The 18,887-nt window shown below is 40.2% G+C and overlaps 1 protein-coding gene across 18 annotated transcripts in view; it reads right to left on the reverse strand.

The window, feature by feature from the left end:
- Positions 1–18,887, reverse strand: part of LOC149748030 (uncharacterized) — a 218,059-nt gene that overhangs the window by 39,587 nt on the left and 159,585 nt on the right. For 2 of the 18 annotated variants that reach the window (XM_089921029.1, XM_089921016.1), the window contains exon 5: positions 7,144–7,238. The exons of the other annotated variants lie outside the window; for them this stretch is intronic. The gene's annotated coding sequence lies outside the window, so the exon portion shown is untranslated. The remainder of the gene's footprint in view (positions 1–7,143; positions 7,239–18,887) is intronic. 18 annotated transcript variants of the gene reach the window in all.

Consider the following 18,887-nt stretch of genomic DNA (forward strand, 5'->3'; position numbering starts at 1 on the left):
TGGCTTTGCTACACATATAAGTTATTGTTGTTATTATTACTATTACCCAGTGATCCAGGGTGTGAAATCTAATTTCTTAGTGAGACTTTTACACAACAACATTTGGTAATGGTTGAAATCCAACATCCTTGTGAAAAGCAAGTTTGACTCTTTATGAATTGGTCCCATTTATTTTGTGGGTAAATAATGTATGAGTTTCTGAAGTCTGTTCCTGCTACTTTCATGTTTAGAGCTGACAACTATAATTAGATTAGGAAACAATAATGTAATATAACCACATAATTATAATTCTTATGACAGATCAATGAAATGGAGCAGAAAAGCAAGTGGGAGTATTGAACTGGAGGAATCCAAGTTTGGGTGTTGGGTAAAAGGTTCTTTAGGCTCCTTGTTCATGCTGCTTGAGCTTACCCCATCCCAACTGGCATGGGTTTTCCTGCTTTAACATCATACAGGTTACACTCAGACTTCTTCTCACCATGGTGTGAACTTAGATTCTCAGGAGCTATGAAATTTGTCTCCCTAAAGTACTCCTTGGCAAGATTAATTTAGCTGATGTCTGCCTGTAGAGTTACCATGTTGACATTGCAAAAGCAATCTGGGTAAAACTGATGGTGCCCTAGCACTAATCAAAGCAGTGACACCTAACCTTACTAATAGTCACTGATGGTATTCCTTAACACCAGCAACTCCCAACCTCGACTCCCTGAACACCTCTACACAGACAAGGTCTCCTCATAGGTTGGCCACGCAGCGTCTTTGGGAGGCTGGACTACTGAGGCATTGAGCACAGGCAAAGATGCCCTATGCATGCCAGGGAAGCCGACAGCATCTGGACTTTGGTTTGAGCAACGAGGAACTCAGGAGGAACTGGGATATACTAGAGATTAGAAGACCTTCTCTCAGTTCTGGGTCCTAAGAATTCTCCTGCTTTCTTGTCTTATCTAGGAAGCAGTTTCAGGCTTCAATAATATCTAATGAAACTTTGCACCAGACAGGTAGGATGAGCACTCAGAGGAAAAAGTGAAATTGATTTAAAGGAAATGAGAAAATGCAAAGGGAATAATTCTGGCGCACACTTTGTAGATCAAGATGAATATCTGCTACTATGATAAAGGGTACTGCATTTGTATTCTCCCTGTTTAGGGGACTGCTCATTTTATGAAAGATGTGTCATTGAAGTGTGTATCTGTTTGACATCTGTCCTAAAGCCAAGCTGGAGTTTATTACGCTCTGCTGAGACATTAATGTCTTGTAGAGTGGAAGTGTTTTTAAGGCAATTGATGACACCACAGAAAGGGCAAGATCAGAATTTGGAAAACCTTTGGTATATCCTTTGGAAAATGGACATACATAAGCAGAAAGGAATCTAATAGGGAGAAAAGCAATTCACTAAAAGAGGAAAAATAAATGGGGTAGAGAAGATTGACTTTGCACACACATCTTCCACTTAGTCATTGGATCAGAGGACAAACACAAATCAACAGTTCCAGTCAACTCCCTGAATTCTCATTTTCTCTAAATAACACCACCTCTCATTTTATTTTTTCTTATTGCAGTATAGCTGATGTACAATATTATATAAGTTACAGGCGTACAATATAGTGGTTCACAATTTCTAAAGGTTATACTGCATTTGTAGTTATTATAAAACATCAGCTATATTCCCCATTTGTACAATATATCCTTGTAGCTTATTTTATACATAATACACCCTCTCATTTTAAATCTACCGAGATCAGAACTTTCCTTTTGCTGCAGGAATGCAATTAACCCCTCCTCATTTATTTTCTTCATTTGGGAAATATTTACTGAATACTTCCTAGGTGCCAGTCATCACATATACAAAGAAAATGCCACATGATCTTTGCTGTAATAACAAAGATGAGCCCAGTGCAGCAGCAAACCCTGTTTCTTTTTTTTTTCTAGGCACACAGATAGATGGAAATAGGCTGAGAGAAGGCTAAATAAGTTGCCTAAGGTCATACAGCTAGTAAAGTTGCAGAGCAGGATTTAAACTTAGGGTAGAGCAAATTTCAAATGTAGGTGACAGGCTCAAAAATAGACCATTCACTGACCATTGCCTGTATTTAAATCTCATGCCCATCCGAATTTCAGAAAGGACTTCACTAGAAGGTAAAGTTCATGTGAGCTGCCAACTTGCCCTGCAGTTAAGTAGCACCATGTGACTGAGTCTAGACCAGTAGAATGTAGGTGGAAATGGTAAGAAAATATTATATACCCCCAAATTTCTTGACAATTAGAGCTAGAAAGGGCCACTTAGGGACATCTAGGTGATATCTCCCACAAGAGAACTATGGCTTCAATGGACAAACTTACTTGTAGACAGTTATCATTTAGCCAGTAAGGTTTTTAAACTTTTTGGTATGGATGTGCCATTTTCTAGTTTGGACCCATTTCCCATGACACCCACTGTCTCACATTTGACTACTGTCACATACTCGCTCACACTCTTGGATGTAAACGCCTGGCCCTTCCAGGCCTGACCCCTAAACACTTCTCTCACATTCCTTCAGGGGTGTTATTTTCCCCACCTGCCAGCCAAATGCTGATGAGCTAGTGGAAGATTCTGAGGACTTAGAGGATAAAGAAATCACAAGATGGAAGAACCTGGGATCCTGAATGACTGTGTGGGGTAAATCATGCCCCACTGCACTATGACATGAGTGCAAAAAAACCCCAAACCAAACACACTACTGTGTTAAGTCATTGATTGTTGAGGCTGATTTGTTTTAGCAGTTAGACTACCATAGCTAAACTGTGTCCTAGAAAAAAAAAAAGTACATAGTCCAGTATTTTTATATTTATAGAAATATAAAAATATCACATCCCATAATAATTACTCCTCTCAGAGACTTCATGGTATTTATAAACTCTCTTTGGTAACATATTCATAGAATTTCAGCCCTAAAAGGGAACATGGCAGCTCTGTGCTATTGGAAATAGGAATAAAACACACAAACGTTTCAGGGGCCAGGCTTCACATGCAAGAGTGTGAGAGAATATGTGAAAGCAGTCAAATGTGAGACAGTGGGTGTCACGGGAAATGGATCCAAACTAGAAAATGGCACACCCATTCCAAACAGCAAGCAAACTGACTTTAAAACTTTACTGGGTAAATAATAAATGTTTACAAGTAAATTCGTCCATTGAAGCCACAGTTGTCATGTGGGAGATGTCACCTAGATGTCTCTGAGTGGCCCCTTCTAGCTGAGATTGTCAAGAAGTTCTTGGGTGTATATTTCTTATCCATTTCCCTTGAAAATATCATACAAAGGAGAACTTCCTAGTCCAAGATGCCACTGTTTCTGGATCTTAGTGCTTTATTCCATTCATCTCTAAGAGTCCAAATCATTAACCTAATACATAATTATTGACAGGACTAGCTACATAATTTGTGAGGGCGCTTTGCAAAATGAAAATGTGTGGCCCTATGCAAAAAGCAGGAAAACAATGGCATTAAAGGTATTAAAACAAACTTTTCCTTCTTTTGTGGTTTCTCTCTTGATCTGTCATGGTGTTTTTTACTTAATGTTCACTTAATTTAATTTTGCTACTTAATGTGTGCTCCCTCAGGTACAGGGATGCTCTTGGGGAAAGCAGATCCTCACAGGCAGGTAGGGCCCCACTCTAAGACTTGCTGCACAGCACCGTGCCTGATGCATCGGGCCCTGGGTGGGACAGGTACGTCCTCTGAGGCAAGTGCACCTCCATACCAGCATGCACTTGGCACCTGGATCAGGTGTGAACGAGAGCCTTGCCGCCTCAGTCGCCCTCTGAATGCATGGTGGTGTCGCGGGTCCAGGGCAGGATGGCTGCTGCCCAAGCCCCTCCCAGAGAAACCACGGCCACTCGCATCCAGGCTTCACACCACGTCCAGACCCCTGCCTGAGTCACAGTCCCCCTCACCCCCACCATGTAACCGAGCTCCCATCCAAGGCACAGAGAGTGAAGAGTGGGCAGCCAAGAACCCAGGGAGGCGAGTAGGTGCAGAGGTGGCCGGAAGTGGGACTACACATGAGCTGAGCCAAGACTCCAAGTGCCCTGTCCAAGTTTCACTGTCCCATCAGACTTCACCCATAAAATACAAATTCAAAGGTAAAATTATTAAGAATTTCAAGATGGCGACCACAGAGCGTTAACCCCAAGTGTGGAGCTCTTCTGAGAGGGGCCCTGATTATGGAGCACCTACTAGCTGCTAAGCACCAGGGATACAGTTATGATCAAAATAGACCAAGTCCCTACCCTGATGGAGTTTACATTCTAATAAAGTCCTTACTGAAGTGCAGATAAGTGTGGGAGGGGTCATACTTTGATGAACAATTTAATTATAAGAAACAGTTAGCAAATGGTCAGTTTTTAAGCCTACCAAAGAGACCTGAACTTTGCACAGCCCTGGGGTTGGACACTGCTCTTCCACATTTACCAGCCTGTGACATTGTGCAACTTACTTAACACTCTCTAAGCCTATTTCCTCATCTGTAAAGTGGGAATGGTAGTAATACCAATTTCTATAGGCAAAGAGCCTAGATGGGCACATCCTCATGTTCCCTGTTACTACTTTTTTCTCTTTTTAATTGAGGTATAGTTAGTTGATGTACAATTATTATATGTTACAGGTGTACAACATAATGATTCACAATTTTAAAGGTTATACTCCATTTAAAGTTATTATAAAATATTGGCTATGTTTCCTGTGCTGTACAGTATACCCTTGTAGCTTATTTATTTTATACATAGTAGTTTGTACCTCTTAGTCCTCTACCCCTATCTTGCCCCTCCCCCCTTCCCTCTCTCCACTGGTAACCACCAGTTTGTTCTCTGAGTCTGTTTCTTTTTTGTTATATTTACTAGTTTGTTTTATTTTTTGATTCCACATATAAGTGTTATCATGCAGTATTTGTCTGTCTCTGCCTGACTTATGTCACTCAGCATAATACCCTCTAAGTTCATCCATGTTGTTGCAAATGGCAAAATGTCATTTTTTTATGGCCTAATAGTATTCTTATATATATATATATATATATATATATGTATATGTATATATACACACACACACACACATATATATATAACTTCTTCTTTATCCATTCATCTGTTGATGGATACTTAGGTTGCTTCCATATCTTGACAATTGTAAATAATGCTGCTATGAATATTGGGTGCATATATCTTTTCAAATTAGTGTTTCCATTTTTTTTGGATGTATACCCAGGAGTGGAATTGCTGGGTCATATGGTAGCTCTATTTTTAGTTTTTTGAGAAATCTCCATACTGTTTTCCCCAGTGGTTGTACCAGTTTACATTCCCATCAACACTGTACTAGGGTTCACTTTTCTCCACATCCTCACCAACATGTTCTTTTTGATGACAGCCATTCTGACAGGTGTGAGGTGATATCTCATTGTGGTTTTAATTTGCATTTCCCTAATGATTAACAATACTGAACATTTTTTCATGTGCCTGTTAGTCATCTGTATGCCTTCTTTTGAAAAATGTCTTATCAGGTCTTCTGCCCATTTTTTTTTTTTTTTACTATTTTTGCTGTTAGTATTTTTTAGTAGTAGTTCATAGTATTAATATCCATTAGCTTTAGCTTAAATGAACAGAAATAAAATGCATGGAATTGGAGAAGTGACAGTGTGGGAAAGAACAAGAGTATTCAGGTGGAGGAAGCATTTTTTTATCCTATTGCAGCTAACCCAAATTTAGGTTATTTTTACTTATGTAATGCCAGCTGAACGAGATTGTATCTTTTTTAGTTTACTGAATTGACTGAATGATTTGGTGCTGTATGAAAAAGGAATCTAATAGTATAGCTTCCTTTTATTTTTGTAAAGGAAAATTAAGTTTTAAAGTTAAATGAAGCACAGTTTATTTCTGATTTCTAGAGGCAAGAAAACGATCATATGTCATGGATTTCTCACTAAACTATGAGTAATGAAATTTGGTGTTTATATTCACTTCCACCACTGACCTGTTAAGTGCATTCTTTTTAATCTCTGGAGAATTGTAGTGGTAACACTTGTCACATTTCCTACTGAGATATTTTGAGGATTAGGTCAAATTCTTAAAATACTAGCAGTTTAATGAAAGGCACTTAACTTGAAGAGGAGAAAAAGTAATGCAGGGGCACTGTTTCCTGATTTTTAAAAAGAATATAAGAATTGTTTGAAATACAGTTGGATTTCTACACACTTGATTGTGACCTTCCAGAAGAGCATTCATAAGTCTGGAATTTCCCAGAATGCTTTGCCAGGAATTAGTGTTGAATAACCAGAAAATCAGTATGACATGTAGCACACATTTTTCTAGATAGTAATTCACACACACACACACACACACACACACACTCACTCACAAACACCTTTCACTGTGGAGCTCCAGTTCAGGAGAAAAAGGAGTGTCCTACTCAGAGATGGAAAGGATTTGTTTACAATTTGTTCTAAAGAATCATTCCCAGCTGGAAATATACTTTTATTCATGAGGAAATACAACCTCTTTAGTTTTTATACCTTCCCTGAAAAATAGATTTTCTTTCAGATTTATTTTAGATTTTATTTTCATAACTTGTCATACAATTCTGTCAAGTCCTGCCTAGCATCTCATTAATATAAACTGCACCTAATCTAATCTAAGTCATCTACATTTTCCTCTCCATCTTCTCTCCTCCCATTTCGTGTGTGTGTGTGTGTGTGTGTGTGTGTGTGTGTGTTTTCAGCAATTTTCCTTTAGCATAATGATGCTATGAATCTTTGTTAGAATTCAGCCATAGCCCTTTTCCTGAGAGCATGGGTGAAGCCTCCACAAATCTGGTCAGGAATTGCTCCTTATTTTGTCTGAGGATTTCTTTTTCACCCCTGGGTCTTCACGTTTCCATACTGCCAGAAGTCCTTTCTGTGCCTGGCTGAAAGCCCAAGATATTTAGACTCTCTTGCAAAATAAATCCTTTTCGTCTCTGGTTAGTATGCTTCTTGAAAATCTGTGTGCTCGGAGGGATCACAGGGTTAAAAACTTGAAGAACGGGGGGGCGGGGGGCAGAGAGAAAGAGAAGGGAGCCTGGGAAAAGTAGATAGAAAACTTCTGGCTTTTCATCTGGACTGAATTACTTAATCACTGTACCTTCAACTAGATTCTCAAGAGACCCCAAGAGAATTCCTCAACTCTCTCAGGAAACAGACTACTCCATCTGAGTGAAATCTTCCTTGGAAAATAAACTGTACAAAGACAGAAAAGATAATGTAAAGAGCTCAGCAAATATGTTCAGCAGTAGTTAGCTGTTATCATTATAATAATATATCATTATTATATATCTTATAGATATAACATATCTTATTTAATTTTCTCAAAGCCCCTATAACGTTGGTGCCATCATATCTATTTTCTACTCAAGAGGAAACAACAAGAGGTTAGGTAACATACACGTTTGCTTAGCTTATAAGAGATAGAGCAGGAAAATTTAAATTCAGGTCTTTCTTGATTCCAAACTTGTTCTCTTTTCACTATGTTGCAAAAAAATTCACCAATTTATTGTATAGAAACATTGGCTTCTGCCCTGTGGCTGCAGGGTTTCTTATTGCCTACGACCCTGCTCACAGGTCAGAACTTTGTCCCAACAGCTTTGCTGAGAAGAGGGATGGGCATTCCCTCTGGAATGTGAGGGTATTTCTACAGATGGGTTCAGTTGTTGCTGTCATTATGTACCCTTCCCCAACTCTCTACCTGGGAGAGGTCCTGGTACTACCACCACTACCACCACCACCATCACCTTGCTCTGACTAACCCTTGCTCACCTTCCAAGGCTTGGTTCAAACATTATGTTCTTAGGAAGGCCTTACCCGAACCTTGACCTTCTATTCTTATAGTCATTTATTCAGCAAATATTTAATGAGGGCCAACCAGTGTCAAGTACTCTTCTGGAAGCTAAGGTACAGTATTGAAAACTCCCTCTGTCATGGCACTTTCATTCTTGTTTAGGTAAGGTTCCCCGCGGCATCCTGACATTCTTATTCCTAACACTGCATGCTTGTGGTTATTTATTTGTCGGAATTTGAATTAATGTCATTCTTTCCCACGAATTCCCAAATCCAAAAAAAGGCACAGACCCCATGAGATTTTATTCATTAGCATGGAGCTTTGCACTTAGTAGGCACTCAATAAAAAACTGAACAGCAGTGAGACACATTAATCCACCTTTCTTCTAGGGCGCCCAAGCAACGAGTATTCTCAGTACAACTCCCAAGAGTTCCTCAAGTGCTGTGCTCAGGCATTCAGTCTGGGAGCAAGACACAAAAAGTCCATAATCTAAAAGGGAAGGGCTCCTCCATATGGAGACCTACCTCTTATAAATGGTTCCTGCCCTGGGGATGTGGAGAGAGGAATTTTTACACAGTGCTAATGCAAGTAGAGGTTGGTGCAGCCATTCTGATAAGCAATCTTGCAGAATTTAGTCAAATTAAGTATACATACATTCAGCGTTCCAACAATATAACTCCTGGGTATATGTGCCAGGGATATTCTCACATAGGTCCATAAGAGGACATATACAATGGTGTTAACTGCAATATTATTTGTGAGTGTCTGTCTATCCCTGGTAAAGCAGATGGGTAAAACGTTGTGGAGGCACATGACTGGGCATGAGATGGCAGTTAGGAAAAATGGATTATATATTCATACAGCAATAGATATACATACAGCGATAGGGAATATAGCAACATATAGCTAATATTAATAGACTAATATTTAGTGATTTAGAGGAAGAGGTAGAAAACAGAATGAGATGTTTAACATAACCATTTATGTAATTTAAAAATCCATGGGGAATTCCCTGGTGGTCCAGTGGTTAGGACTCTGCACTTTCACTGCTAAGGGCATGGGTTCAATCCCTGATCAGGGAATTAAGATCCCGCAAGCCACACGGTGCAGCCAAAAAAAAAAAAAAAAAAAAAAATCCATGAACACAAAACATTATGCATTCTGCAAAAACACCTGCAAATAAAAATATCCACACTAAACACATTAAAATGACTGCCTATGGTGAAAGGAGCATGAGGGTGGTGGTGGGAATAAATGGAAATTAATTTATGTAACAATTATTTAATAACATAATTTATTACATAAATTAATTTATAAGTAAAATAAGGGAGAAGCCTTATGTGGACACTGATGTCACTGAACAGAATGTTCAAAAGTAAACAAAATTGTTTTCCAGAGCATTTGCCCTGTCTGTGGCACTACTTGCCAGACTTGTCTGCATGTTGTGCCCATTCCTGATGCCACCTATAGATCACATGTCTTGCAGAGGTGCTTTGGAGTATCTTAAATTTGTTTCTTCTTCCGTGATGGTCACCCTTGCTCAGTTGCCCACGGTAACTGCTTGAGTACTCTGAGTTCCGAGTGTCTGCTCCTGTCCAGCTTACAGGGGAATATGGCAAAACAAGGAATGTTGCTGTGGTTGGCTCAGCTGTTTCTGCCCCAGGAAATCACTGTGAGTGATCCATCTCTGTCTTGCTGAGAACGCTGAAGCCTTGCCTGCCCAATCATTCAAATGTAGCATCTGGGCAGGGCCTAGTCTCTCAGTTATGTAGAAAAGTTGACATAACTCCTGCTTTCGGTTTGGAGCTTGATGCCACATTAGTGCAAGTGTGGTCTTGGTCTATATCTGTTTTTGTATGTTTCTCTGAACACAAGCAAGTGTCTAATGCTCCTTGGTCCACCTCTAGCCCTGTGGTTCCCCCTCACTGACATTGTCATCTTGTCACAGCTCCCAAATCACTATTTCTAGAACTTTGGTTCTTCAGGCCACAGAGAAACCACAGCACCATGATGTGGTATTGGGCCCTTACTAGGTTGCATATATATATGCTAAGGGCCTAAAAAAATGGAAATGGCCTGAACATCTCAACCTCTGAGAAGCCTGAGGTAGAGGTCCAACTAGCAGATGTCATGAAAAAAGCAGGATCAGAATTAATTTTAACTAGAGGGTTAAAACTAAAGGAAGAGGACAACCAGATATCACTAGTTCTTAGGGAATTTTTTCTTATGTAAATTTTTTTCTAAAATATATAATACATGCTCATTCCTGAGAATTCAGAAAGTACAGAAAAATAAAAAGCTTAAAATTAGGCTGAGAAATAACTGCTGTAAAAATTGTGCTGTTCAGATTTTTTTCTCTGTGTGCACACACACACACACCCCACATAGAATCAGAGGACACATAGTTTTTTCCCCACTTAGCAACATATAAACATTTATATTTTCATGTCTATAAATATATATCCATATCATTCTAGTTAATGGCTTCATGGTTTTCATTGCGTAGATATGTCAAATTATTTAACTAAATTCTTTTTTTTTTTTGTGGTGCGCGGGCCTCTCACTGTTGTGGCCTCTCCCGTTGCGCAGCACAGGCTCCGGACGCACAGGCTCAGCGGCCATGGCTCATAGGCCCAGCCGCTCTGTGGCATGTGGGATCTTCCCAGACCAGGGCACGAACCCGCGTCCCCTGCATCGGCAGGCGGACTCTCAACCACTGCGCCACCAGGGAAGCCCCCAAATTCTTAAATGACTACGTTTGTGTCATTTCAAATTTATCAGTACCGTAAGGTCGCCAGCAGTTAACATACTGTTTGTTCATCCTAACACATTCATCCAACTATTGGCTTAGGGTAAATTTCTAGGGGTGGAACTTCTAAGTCAAAGACTTCAAAAAGGCTTTTCTACACGTCGCCAAAATTTCCCCTAGGAAGGCTGCACCAATTTACACTCCCACCAAAAGTGCATGCTTGTACCTGTTTCCCCAAATTCTCAGCAGCACTAGATACCATCCGTCTTCTTGATCATTACCATTCTGACATCTGGTTCTTTGTTTGAAGCCTGGACTCCATCACCGGTAGCTTGACCTTTTTCAAGGACAAGCAGGCACGGCATTTTATTATCTAAAGAGCTCGCTTCTCAAGGAGACAAATCAGCTTTCTCCATAAACCAGTGAATGTTTAGCCTGGTCTTCACGGTTGAACCAAAGTTTCCTTTAACTGTGTGCCTGGATTTCTGAGTTTTATTGGCAAGGACAGATTGGGCTTGTTTCAAAGCTGAGTAAAATTAATGGCCAAGTGAAGGATCATCTGTGGTCAGGGCTGACCTAAACTGGAAAATCATTGTCAGGACACAACTCAATTGTACCCAGGTCACCATCCCTCTCATTTATCTTAGAACTCAAGCTAAACAGTTATTTATGTTCTACATAAAAATCTGTTATTCAGTCATACTATCTGTTTTAGGCATTTAAAAATGTTTTGTTAATAGTGAAACATTTCACTTAGATCTAAGAATATTAACATTTTAGGACTTCCCTGGTGGCGCAGTGGTTAAGAATCCTCCTGCCAATGCAGGGGACATGGGTTCAAGCCCTGGTCTGGGAAGATCCCACATGCTGCGGGGCAACTAAGCCCGTGCGTCACAACTACTGAGCCTGTGCTCTAGAGCCCACGAGCCACAACTACTGAAGCGCCTAGAGCCCGAGCTCCGCAACGAGAAGCCAACGCAATGAGAAGCCCGCGCACCGCAATGAAGAGTAGGCCCCACTCACCGCAACTAAAGAAAGCCCAGGCGCAGCAACAAAGGCCCAACACAGCCAAAAAAATTAAATAAAAAAATAAAAAATTAACATTTTAAATTTGCTTCATCTGAATTCTTTTTCACTAAAGTAGTGGTAAGATAATTACAGAAATTATGACATTTAATCTCCTACAAATAATTTAACCTTATAATTTATGTTTTCTTCCTATTTATGAATATTACTTCCATAAATACATACACATACACACATACAATAATTTTTTTCCTGCCAGGAGTCACTGTCCTCTCAAGAATTAGTTTTCTTTCCCTTCTTTGAAATGGTGTGAAGCAAAACTCCTAGCTTTGTCCTCCCAGTCAAGGGCGAAGTCCAGCCAGGGTCTCTGCTTCCATTCTCACACAACCCAGATGCCTCTTTTTAGCCTGATTTTTTGAAAATATATTGCAAGTGCTACTCAACCTATTTCCATATTTTACGGAGTTCTTAAAAAAAGATAAAGTTGCAAGTGACTGCTCATCTTACTGTTCTTCTGGGATAACTTTGCTGGATGGCTTCTAGGGCCTGTGAATGGGGAGAAAAGAATGAAAGAGGGAGTAGCTGCAAGCGACTGGCTGAAGGAGGGTAAATATATGAATTGGTGGTAAGTACTCCACATTATTTCCTGCACACAAGACCCTGGATTTCAAACAGGGGTGGCACAGGCTAAAAGTACAAGTTTCAAATTAGGGAAAAATGGGTTGAAACCCCAGCCAACTCTGCTATGTTCCCACTGTGTGACTTTGGTCATGGTATTTTTCTTCCCTAAACCTCAATAACAGTGTTTATTTTTGGATCATGTTAAGGATTAAATGAGTGAATGTATATAAATCTCTTAGGATAGCACTTAGTACATACACTACTCAATAATGAGAGTTGTTATTTCTATTCATTGAGACCTGGCAATCATCTTTTCCTTCTTCAACACTATTTTATTATACAATATTATGCTTCAAGGCAAAGTATAGCCCCTGGACTATACTTTGTATAATTAGGCAAACTACAGCCCATGGGCCAAATCCAGCCCACTACCTGATTTTGTATAACTGGTGAGCTAAGAATGGAGTTTACAATTATAAATGATTGAAAAGAGATCAAAAGAAGAATAATATTTTGTGACACATGAAAATGATATGAAATTCAAATTTCAGTGTCCATAAATAAAATTCTGTTGGAACACAGCCATACCCAACATTTACACATTGTCTTTGGTTGTTTTTGTGCTACAAAGGCAGAGTTGAATAGTAGCAATAGTGACCAGATGACCTGCAAGGCTGAAAATATTGACTATCTGGCCCTTTACAAAGTTTGCCAACCTCTGCTTCAGGCAGTTGTTGAGCATGGAGCACGTGAGGGCTTTCATCCTTGCTCAGGATCAAGAAGGATACTGATCTCTGTCCCCTTTTGCAAGTTTTGTCTTGTTTTTGCTAAAGGAACCATTTGGTCAAAGCTGTTCCCTGCAATTTAGAAGGATCATCCTTAGCAATGGTGTGCTAGTAAATACATAACAACCAAGGAAAAGAAGACCTGATGTGTACTGTTGGCTAATTTCTATGGTTTCAATACTCCCACCATGGCTGATTTCAAGCTACGAAACGTGTCATCAACTGGTTTACAAAATTCTTAAAACTTCAACCATTGGTTCTTGTGAGCCATGCCAGCCAACATCAGCATGTCATTGTGGGCCTTACATGAGAATACATGATCAGAAATACTGATCACCTATGAGAGATTTAGCACACAGGAAAGCTGACACACACGTGGGGAAAATAAGTGCTGTGAGCAAAGAAGTTGTTGGTTAATATGGTAAGAGATTTGGTACATTTGGTCTTTGATCAGAAAATCTTAGGGATGCCATAGACCCTATAGATTCACCCATCTTATCCTTTTTTCCTGATGCTGGCCCTTTTCTGAGCATGGCTGAAAGGGTAAGCCATGAAGATATCTCAGGAAAGAGCATCCAACCAGAGAGAATTACAAGTGCAAAGGTCCTGGCTTGACTGCCTCTTAATTAACTTCCTCCTCTGTTATTCTTGTGGGTCCTGACTCATCAATTCTGCTTTTATTTTTGGAAAGTATTGGGTTGACTGTTTACACATTGATTAGATTGTGAGCTCCTAGAGGCTAGAATTCTCTTATTGGCCTTTGCATCTCCAGTGTCCACCACAATGCTAGTTACATAGTAAATATGCAATACACAGGACACATCATACAACACCTGATTAATCTACCTCCCTTTCTGTGCCTCTTCTCGGTGTTCTTCCAGCAATTTGTTTAGGCTTTCTGAGAGAGGAGCTTATCTCCATGAAACAAGCACTTCCACACTGGCCCACTAGGTCCCTTTCCTCCCCCTTTTGCAGCCCACACTTTCCTCTTTCCAATATTCATACATGTTGGGGATGAATTTTCTTCTTTACACATCCTAGGAAAAAATTTGAAAGTTGAGACAGAGAGGCATAGCAAGGATTTGTAAACAAGGGTTGCCCACAGAGTGAACAGAGCTGTAGAAGAGGCTAAGGCTCCACCCCGATTTTCTACTTTCAGATCAAGTCAGAGGCTGGAGGCAGGGAAAGACATGAATTGCAGTTCCCCGTTTGACCAGTGTGTGAAAATGAAAGAAAATGAACCCCGGTCAATGAAAACTGTCTGAAGAGCTTTCATTTAGTCACCTTTCTTCTTCAAATCAAGTGCCAATCAGTTTCACACTCATCCCTCTCTTTTGCTTCCTCACACCTTCCCTATGTTCCATCAATTCATCACTTTTTTGTGGTCCATGATTTTATATGGAGACAGGTGGTCTTGAATCTGCGTGATGTGGAGTCAGTTCCAGGCTGTTTCCCAATGTAATCAGGGCTGTGCAGTGCCAGCTAGAGTAAGAACTTATTTGTGGCAGGAAATCCATTGACTCATAAAGTGTTATTTTTGCATTCCTTGTTTTTCTGATTATAACTATACTCTAGAAACATACTTGGACTGAAGCTTAAGCATGATGCATAAAAGCCCACAGAGTGTTCTGAACAGAGGATAATTTTAGTTCAAACCATTGGTCATGCTAATAAGCAAGGACACTTTCCATTTTAGGTTCTCATCCCTTCTCAGTTTGAACAGAAAACAAACTTCTGATTTGTCTGTGGTTTGTGTGCTAGGTTATTTTGCTCTTAAAACTGCAAGGCTTTGTTGGGTGACGTAGGTAAGCCCTTGGTTAAAACAGGCAGACTAAAGATGGCGGTGTGGGAAGACACGGAATTAGCATCTCCCCACACTAGGGCGTCTGCCAGCCGCTGGAGGGGGGCTCTGACGCCCAAGGAGACGGGAGGAACCCCAAAGTGAACCGGTAGGACATAGGGGGACTGAGGGGGGAGAAGAAATGGAGGCCAGACAGGATCAGGGCCCCTGAGGCCAGGGAGATCAGAAGAGGCAGGCAGGAGGGGCCCTCTGGGAGGAGCAAGAGAGGAGCGGAGGCCGATCACCTGGCCCACTCAGGCATGGGGTGCCTGCCGAGCTCCCAGGCTGATCCCCTGCCTTCCAAAGCACCCTCCAGGCCACGTGGGTCCTGGGGGCATAGGAGGGAGGCCAGGGAGATCAGGAGAGGTGGGCGGGAGGGGCCCTCCCAGACCAGAGGAGCAGGAGAGGAGAGGAGGGCATTTGCCCCGCCCACTGGAGCCCAGGAAGCCTGCTGGGGTCCCAGGTGAGGTCCCCTGCCCTCTGAGATGGGGGGAGGCGGGGGGGCATGCCTGGACCCCTTCTGTTCCTTGAGCCTAAGCCCCACCCCCAACAGCCCTCAGGGCCTTTTCCAGCCCTGGGGGTCCTGAGCATTGGCCCTGCCCACCGCCCAAACCTCGCCCTTGCTTAGGTCCCACCCTCCACAGCCAAGGCCTTTCCCCCTCCGCTTTTTTATTTCTTTTCCCTCTCCTCTTTTATACTCTTGTGGTACTGATGTACCTTCCAGTTGTTGATTCATCTATATTTTTGTTTCTATATTCTTCCTAACATATCTGTTAGTTTCCTAGTCTAATTTTATTTTTTACTTTGTTGTTTGTTTTTTTGCCACCCCAGGGCTTGTGGGATCTTGGTTCATGAGCCTGGAATCAGGCCAAAGCTCCTGCAGTGGGAGCTCTGAGTCTGAACCACTGGACTAAGAGAGAACCTCAGACCCCAGGGAATATTCACCAGAGTGAGGTCTCACGGAGTTCCTCATCTCAGCACCAAGACCCAGCTCTACCCAATAGCCTACAAAGCCCAGTGTTGGAAGCCTCAGGCCAAACAATCAATAAGACAGAAACAAAATCCCACTCATTAAAAAAAAAAAAATGAGATGGCAAAAAAACACATCACAGAAGAAGGAGCAAGGTAAAAACCTTCAAGACCAAATAAATGAAGAGGAAACAGGCAATCTACCTGAAAAAGAATTCAGAGTAATGATAGTAAAGATGATCCAGAATCTCGGAAATAGAATGGAGGCATGGATTGAGAAAATACAAGAAATGTTTAACAAAGATCTAGAAGAACTAAACAAACAAACCAGAGATGAACAACACAATAACTGAAATGAAAAATACACTAGAAGGAATCAATAACAGAATAACTGAGGCAGAAGAACGAATAAGTGAGCTGGAAGACAAAATGGTGGAAATAACTGCCGAATAAAGAAAAAAGAATGAAAAGAATAAAGAAAAAAGAATGAAAAGCATTGAAGACAATCTCAGAGACCTCTGGGACAACACTAAATGCACCAACATTCGAATTATAGGGGTCCCAGAAGAAGAAGAGAAAAAGAAAGTGTCTGAGAAAATATTTGAAGAGATTATAGTGGAAAACTTCCCTAACATGGGAAAGGAAATAGTCACCCAAGTCCAGGAAGCACAGAGCCCCATACAGGACAAACCCTAGGAAAAACAAAGGCACATATTAATCACTCTAACAAAAATTAAATTCAAAGAAAAAAATATTAAAAGCAGCAAGGGAGAAACAAAAAATAACATACAAAGGAATCCCCATAAGGTTATCAGCTGATTTTTCAGTGGAAACTCTACAGGCCTGAAGGGAGTGGCAGGATATACTTAAAGTGATGAAAGAGAAAAACCTACAACCAAGATTACTCTACCCAGCAAGGATCTCATTCAGATTCGATGGAGAAGTCAAAAGCTTTTCAAATAAGCAAAAGCTAAGAGAATTCAGCACCACCAAACTAGCTTTACAACAAATGCTAAAGAAACTTCTCTAGGTGGGAAACACAAGAGAAGAAAAAGACCCCCCAAAACCCACCAAAACAATTAATAAAATGGTAATAGGAACATACATATCGATAATAACCTGAAATGTAAATGGATTAAATGCCCCAACCAAAAGACACAGACTGGCTGAATGGATACAAAAACAAGACCCATATATATGCTGTCTACAAGAGACCCACTTCAGACCTAGGGACACATACAGACTGAAAGTGAAGGGATGGAAAAAGATATTCCATGCAAATGGAAATCAAAAGAAAGCTGGGGTAGCAATACTTGTATCAGATAAAACAGACTTTAAAATAAAGACTGTTACAAGAGATAAGGAGGGACACTACATAATGATCAAAGGATCAATCCAAGAAAATATAACAATTATAAATGTTTATGCACCCAACACAGGAGCACCTCAATACATAAGGCAAATGCTAACAACCACGAAGGGAAAAATTGACATTAACACAATAATAGTAGGGGACTTTAACACCCCACTTACACCAATGGACAGATCATCCAAACAGAAAACAAATAAGGAAACACAAGCTTTCAATGATACAACAGACCAGATAGATCTAATTGATATTTATAGAACATTCCACCCAAAAGTGGCAGAATACACTTTCTTCTCAGTTGCACACAGAACATTCTCCAGGATAGATCACACCTTGGGTCACAAATCAAGCCTCGGAAAATTTAAGAAAATCGAAATCGTATCAAGCATCTTTTCTGACCACAACACTATGAGATTGGAAATCAATTACAGGAAAAAAACTGTAAAAAAAAACCCCAAAATACATGGAGGTTAAACAGTGCACTACTAAATGACCAAGGGATCACTACAGAAATCAAAGAAGAAATAAAAAAATACATAGAAACAAATGACAATGAAAACCCGACGACCCCAAACCTATGGGATGCAGCAAAAGCAGTTCTAAGGGGGACGTTTATAGCAATACAATCTCACCTCAAGAAACAAGAAAAATCTCAAATAAACAATCTAACCCTACACTTAAAACAACCAGAGAAAGAAGAACAAAGAAAACCCAAAGTCAGTAGAAGGAAAGAAATCATAAAGAGCAGAGCAGAAATAAATGAAATAGAAACAAAGAAAACAATAGCAAAGAACAAGAAAACTAAAAGCTGGTTCTTTGAGAAGGTAAACAAAATGGATAAACCCTTAGCCAAACTCATCAAGAAAAAAAGGGAGAGGACACAAATCAATAAAATTGGAAATGAAAAAGAAGAAATCACAACTGACACTGCAGAAATACAAAGGATATTAAGAGACTACTACAAACAACTATATGCCAATAAAATGGACAACCATGAAGAAATGGACAAATTCTTGGAAAGGTACAATTTTCTGAGACTGAACCAGGAAGAATTAGAAAATATAAATAGACCTATCAGAAGTAATGAAATTGAAACCACAATTAAAAATCTCCCAACAAGCAAAAGCCCAGGACCAGATGGCTTCACAGGCAAATTCTATCAAACGTTTAGAGAAGAGCTAACACTGATCCTTCTCAAACTCTTCCAAAAAATTGCAGAGGGAAAAACACTCCCAAATTCATTCTACAGAGCCACCATCACCCTCATACCAAAACCAGAAAAATATATCACAAAAAAAGAAAATTACAGACCAACATCACTGATGAACACAGATGCAAAAATCCTGAACAAAGTACTAGCAAACAGAATCCAACAGCACATTAAAAGGATCATAGACCATGATCAAGTGGGATTTATCCCAGGGATGCAAGGATTCTTCAGCATACGCAAATCAATCAACGTGATACACCACATTAACAAATTAAGCAATAAAAACCATATGATCATCTCAATAGATGCAGAAAAAGCTTCTGACAAAATTCAACACCAATTTATGATAAAAACTCTCCAGAAAGTGGGCATAGAGGAAACCCACCTCAGCATAATGAAGGCCATATATGACAAAACCACAGCAAGCATCATACTCAATAGTGAAAAACTGAAAGCATTTCCAGTAAGATCAGGAACAAGAC

This window comes from Delphinapterus leucas, chromosome 11 (assembly GCF_059928025.1).
Source record: "Delphinapterus leucas isolate spDelLeu-1000000601 "Yukka" chromosome 11, BTC_Dleu_Yukka2, whole genome shotgun sequence".
Classification (NCBI taxonomy): Eukaryota; Metazoa; Chordata; class Mammalia; order Artiodactyla; family Monodontidae; genus Delphinapterus; species Delphinapterus leucas.